Here is a 6,392-nt window from a genome sequence, read left to right as displayed (position 1 = left end):
TTCCCTAAGATTCCAATAAATGGAAGAGATACACTTCGCTTTTGAAGGGAATGCTGAGCTAGGGTACCAGCGTCATCATGGAATTGTTCCTAATTGCAAATCGATTTTCCAGACATTCAGATTCCAGACATTCAGGGATAGGAAGGGGAAAGGTCCTGAACTACTGGGTATGGCCTTGAATCCTGTCCCTTAGTTTGGATTCCTGATGAGAAGGAGCTCAGAGGCTGGACATTGGGTTTCCTGCAGCTGCTGGAGCAGAGAATTCCACCCCAACAGAGGGGGGAGTGGATGAGCCAAGCCAAAGTCAATAAAAGAGGGTCAAGGTACAGAAGAGCTGAACATATAGATGTTGGGGGAAACATGGGCCCCCAGAGGCAGGGGTCAAGTATGGATCCCAAGTAAAGGTTGGTGAGAGGAGATGGAAGTGGAGGTGGGTCAGATACAAGCACCGGGGTGAGTGTAGGAGCCGAGATGCCTAACAAGTTACCTTGTAAGTAACTTGTAGTTACCTTGTAGTTACATTGTAGGCCCACAGGTATCTATACTCACCACTGTGAGACTGGAGGTAGGTCATTGGCTTGAAGGGGGAGGGCAGAAGCAGAAGGAGACACCTGTGTTGAGTTTATTGCATGACCCTTGTTAAATCACATACCCCGGATTTCAACTTCCTTAGTTGCAAAATTAGAGAGTTGAAAGAGATGTTTCCTAAATGCCTGTGGCTTGAAATTCAAAGCTTCTACCTCAGAGCTTGGCCCTTAGAGAAGCGGTGTGTGTGTGTGGGGGGGGGGGGGGGTGCCTTGAGCTAGCGCCACGCCCAGTCTCTCTTGGGGCTGCCAAAGTAGTGAATCATAGCATCCCCTTTCACACTGGGACTTGGTTGTGGCGCCCTCACGCTGAGACTATATGGCCCTAGCTCCCCCCATCCAGAGTTACAGCCAGTCCTCCCTGATGGGCAGGACCAGAGCTACGAAGCCGCTCCCCACTGTCAGTTTCCCCTTGCTCAGACCTCCCCACAGTGGCTCCCCCCAGAGTCTAGGACAAACACAGGGCCTCTGGGACTGCAGCTGGAGAGCCACGTATGCAGGCACAGTCATTTGTGGGCAGCCAAAAACCTCCAGGATATTTTTAAAAATACAAAGTACTTTAGGTCAGGCCACTTCTTTCCTGCGAGCAAATATTATTTGACTTAAAAGCAGAATTTGGCAAGTGTATATATTTTGCCTTGTGCCGTCAGTTTTAGTCCAATATTCCAGCCTGGAGATATCTATTTTTAAATCTTTTATTGTACAATAAAACACAATTTCAGAAACCACACAAATCAAGTGAATGTCTTAATGAGTTATAAGTAGAACACCACCCAGGTCAGAGAACTTTGCCAGACACCCAGAAACCTCTTTCATGTGCCCCCCCTTGCAATCACAACCCCCTACAGCCAAAGGCAACCGTACCCCTTACTTTTATAGTAATCAATCACTTCCTTGCATTTTGACTTACCACCTTGTTGTACATCTTTACATCTTTATACCCTATAGTTTAACTTTGCCCATTTTAAAAACTGACGTCTTTTAAGCTTTTTTTTTTTTTTCCAATCACTAGGATTCTCTTCCTTCCCTTTTATTTCCTTGCAGTGTGTCTGTTGAGGAACCTGGCCCATTTGACCTGGAGAGTTTCCCATAGTCTAGACTTTGCTGGCTGCAGACTCTTAGTGCAGTTCCATTTCTTCCATCCTCGGTATTCCCTGCAAATTAGCAGCTAGATCCAGACACTGGATCAGAGTCAGATTCCATCCCTTTGGCGAGACTCAGGGGTAGGACTTCTCTGAGAAACCTCTGAGTCTCCCAGGTAATGAGTCACAGCTTATTGTCTGGGACCCCTCTGTGTGTTTCACACCATAGCTGGGAGGCCCCTCAGGACTGGGACAGTGTCTTGCTTGTGTCTGTGTCTCCAGCATCCGGTACAGAGACAGAGAGCCCTCTTACAAGAGAGGACCCTGCTTAAAGGGTTGCGGAGGTCTTCCCAGAGGAGGTGATGTCATACCTGGGCTCTGGAGGATGAACGGGAATCTGCCAGAGCACCACAAACGATCCTGGCTACTTCTGCCCTCATTCAATCATTGTTGACACTCAAATATCATGATCTAGGTTGCAACTAAGCAGGCAGGGGCGCTTTTCTCCTCCCTAAGCCCCACCCCCACCCCCAGCGGCCAACCCGTCTGACCTTGCACATAAAATGAAATTTCAAATTAAGAAACAAATACTGTCTGTCCATGCTTTCATAAGCAAACACTAAAGGTCCAACCCTATACTTTGCGACGAAAGTTGCCAGTTTGGAATCACGGTCTGATAGGAATGAAAGCAACCACCCAACCCTCTCATTGTACAGCCACAGAGACAGGCAAAGAGAAGGGAAGTGATTTGTTCAAGATCATCCAGGGCTTCCCTGGTGGCGCAGTGGTTGAGAGTCCGCCTGCCGATGCAGGGGATACGGGTTCGTGCCCCGGTCTGGGAAGATCCCACATGCCGTGGAGCGGCTGGGCCCGTGAGCCATGGCCGCTGAGCCTGCTCGTCCGGAGCCTGTGCTCCACAATGGGAGAGGCCACAACAGTGAGAGGCCCACATACCGCAAAAAAAAAAAAAAAAAAAAGATCATCCAGAAAGCACTACCTTTATGACATAGGTTAAGCTCTTCTGCAGGATGAGCACAAATCTGCTTGGAAAAGTCATCTTTGATTATAACCTGACATGTACCCAGGAGATGGCCCATCTCTTTGCCAACCCATGGGGCAAGCAGGTAAATCTCTTGTCTAATATTCACCCCTGATCAATAGAAAAAGCACATAGTGAACAAAATCACTAGGCTTGACCCCAGTACTCAGGCTGTGGAGACAAGGGAGGGACACAGAAACTCCCTATCACCAGTTGGAATCCCCAGGAGACAGACTCCTAGATCTTCTGAACCAAGGGCTCTCCCATCGTCCAGGCACTTACCCTGCCCAGAGAAAGCCTTTCTGAGAACCCCGAGTGAGAGGGCTGGCACTCTGAGCCAGCAGGGCTCCTTTGTGTCCTTACTTTCCAGGATTTTCCCACCACCTTCTCAGCCTCACTCCCTGGGTCACGTTCAGAGTGACCACCTGCCTCCTCCCCACCCCGCATCAGGCAGGAAAACCGCATCCAGCTCGAAGCGCTGCCTTGGCCCTGCGGAAATATCATTACACCTGGAAAGAATCGACTCCTTTCTGGGGACTTCACCCCCCTGCTGCTTCTTGCAGGCAAAGATTGTGTCCTGTCTTCTCAAGAGAGGAGAAGCTGGGAGAAATCGGAGAGAAAATCCCATCCCAGTTTTGCCAATGACAAACGGAGGCCCCAGGCAGAGAACTTAGCAGAGTTTGCAAAGGAGTGAGGAGGTGAAATGGGCTCGGATGTTGACAGAATCGGTGAATCCCAGTAGTGGCTTTTCTGCTGTAAAGATTTCATGCCAAAACCTGTCTTTCCCCTGAGCTCTGGGGCTCTCCTTCTGTCCAAGCCATCTGGGCCGAGAGAAACAAAAGCCATGTAAATTGCCACCTGAGCAAAATCTGCTGAGAAAATCAGCCCCATGAATTCCATATTCACATACAAAATGATTTTATTTGCAGTCCTTCTCTCCCTCTGGTCACCAGGATCCCCGCGTCTTCTGTCCGAGCTCTTCCTGACTGATGGCAGGAAGCTGTGAAGAACCCAGCACAACCGTGACTGTAGAAGGTGCACAGTCGTGGCACCTGATAGTCTGGATGGTCCGGAGGAGGACGTTGAGTGCAAAGAGCTCGGTACAGAGTGACCTTGGGTGGATCATTTCATCTCCCCAAGCCCCGTTTCCGTATCAGTAAAATCGGGGTTCTCATTCCTGCCCTGCCACGTCACACCACTCGATGCCTTGCTAGAGAGATGGCACGTGTTCGTTATTAGCAGAGAATCGGGACTGTAACATGGGGTTGATATTAAGTACCTTGCATGGTTTGCGCATTGGAGGCCGCGGTGAATGTGGCCCTCGTGCCTTGGGAGGGGAACGTGGTCATCCTCTGAGAGGAAAAGGGTAAAATCAACAGGTGTTAGAGTGTGTCTGTGCCTCTGTGTGTGTGGCTCAGCCCTGGGGGGGGGGGCCCTGGATGGGGGGGGGTTGGGGGCAGCCAAGCCCATCCAGTAATGGCAAAAACTGAGCTCTCAGGGCAGTGTATGCAGTGTATGCATATGCAGGACTGAAAGGCTTGCTGAGACTGCATTATGCGTACGGGGATACAGTAGTGTACAAACGAAACAAAAAGTCCTACCCCTGTGGAGCTTACATCCTGGGAGTCGGAGGCAAAGATCAGCAGCAGGGAGACAGGCCCTATATGCAAATGAGTCAAAGATGTGGCATATTAGCGGGGATGAGGGCTACGGAAGGAGAAAAATGCTGGGTTGGGGATAAGGAGTGATGGAAAAAGAAGCTGCAGTTTCAAATAGAGTAGCCAGGGAAGGCCTAGGGAAGAATCTAGAGTGAGGGGAGCCAGAGAGAAAGGTCAGTGTCTCCGGATCTATGGGATTTTGTCCCCAAGGCAGGTCGATCCCTCTCAGCCACAGAGATGGATGTGTGCAGCAGGGAGGCCGGGACATTTAGATTGTCCTTGTCACACCACACACCCCACCCCCATCTCAGGGGCTCTGAGGTCAGCTTGTTAAGGAGCCTGCCTCCTGTAGGTCATTTGTGGATGGGGGGAAACAGGGCAGGAGCCACAGGGCAGACTTGGAGGGATGGATACATTGTGGGGAGGGCAAACGTGGTATGAATTACTCGGAGTGAGCTGGTGGGAAGTGCACTAGACCAGAGTGGAGAGGGGCTGCTCTCGGCCTGCACTTACTGGCCGAGTGACCCTGGCAAGTAATTCCACCTGTAGAACGTAGGCAATAATAATACCTCTGACCTAGGGTCATTGTGAGAGTGGAAGGAGTAGCTCTTTGCACAGGGTCTTGGCACTGAAAAATTTCTCACTGACTGAGAGCTACCATCCTCATCACATGTTGATATTCTCTAAGGCAGGGTTTTTCAAACTGCAGGAGGTAACCCATGAGTGGATCATGAAATAAATTTAATAGCTTGCAAGCAGCATTTCTTTTTCATGGAACAGAATAGGATTGCATCAAATATATTTGCGTGTATAAGAATTGTTTCATAAAACATTTTATATACATATATAGATAAATTTCCTACCATGGGGCATGACTGAATGTTTGAAAACCACCGTTCTAAGGCAGTGTTTCTCTAAAGATGATCCTAAAGAGTGTTTTTCTAATTTCTAATTTCAGGCCACTGCCATCACTTTTTTTTTTTTTTTTTTGCGGTACGCTGGCCTCTCACTGTTGTGGCCTCTCCCGTTCGGAGCACAGGCTCCGGTCGCACAGGCTCAGCGGCCAAGGCTCACGGGCCCAGCCGCTCCGCGGCATGTGGGATCCTCCCGGACCGGGGCACGAACCCGTGTCCCCTGCATCGGCAGGCGGACTCTCAACCACTGCGCCACCAGGGAAGCCCCACTGCCATCACTTTTGCCACAGCAGAATACCACCTGTGCTAACTCAAAGACCAGTATTTAGTAAATCATAATTTACTAAATACTGGTCTTTGAGTTAGCTCATTTTACCCTCATCGTAACCACAATATTCTTGAAATTTATTTTTGACATATTTTTAGCCTAAAACCATCTCACACATGCGCACCACGCTTTGGGAACACGAGTGGTAAGGAGCGTCTTTGTGAAAGCATTCTCTGAAAGCTGGGAGCAAACGGAACTGTGAGACACAGAGGAGTCCCAACCCTTTCAGGGTCCCGTTCTGCCCCGGAGGCAGGCCCAGCCCCACTGCCCAGTTTTCTGAATTCTTGTGGTTGACCTTCCCACAGTGGCCACCTCAAGAAGCAAAGAACAGGCCCTGTCTGCTTGTGGACTGGCTCGGGACCTTTCCTGGGATGTAACCCCAGTGGAGGAGGCCAGAGCCCTGGTGTATCTATCTTTTCTCTTGTGAGCTGTGTCCTGACGCTGCACCAAGTTTGCAGATTTCCTTTCTTGTCCAGCTTTGATTCCATTGATGGGATTAGGTGCCCCCTACGGCCATGTCCTTTGATGTGGTCAGGGGGTAGCAGGGAGATTTCAAGCTCAGGGAGCAAATCTTAATCTTCTGCGGGCTTCTCTGGGATCAGCGGCTGGGGTAAACCCATTACATCCCTGCACTTTCATCCCCCCAGGACACCGGCTCCTCCAAGCTCCTCAAGTCTCAGAGATCCAAAGGGTTTGTCAGATTTAGAGGCAGTAATAAAAGGGGAAGAGAAAGCAGAGCACGAACCCCAGACCCCTGCCAGCACCGGCAGCATCACCAGCAATGTCA

This window comes from Lipotes vexillifer, unplaced genomic scaffold, assembly GCF_000442215.2.
Source record: "Lipotes vexillifer unplaced genomic scaffold, Lipotes_vexillifer_v1.1 scaffold216, whole genome shotgun sequence".
Lineage (NCBI taxonomy): Eukaryota > Metazoa > Chordata > Mammalia > Artiodactyla > Lipotidae > Lipotes > Lipotes vexillifer.
Note: the sequence above shows the minus strand (reverse complement) of the source record.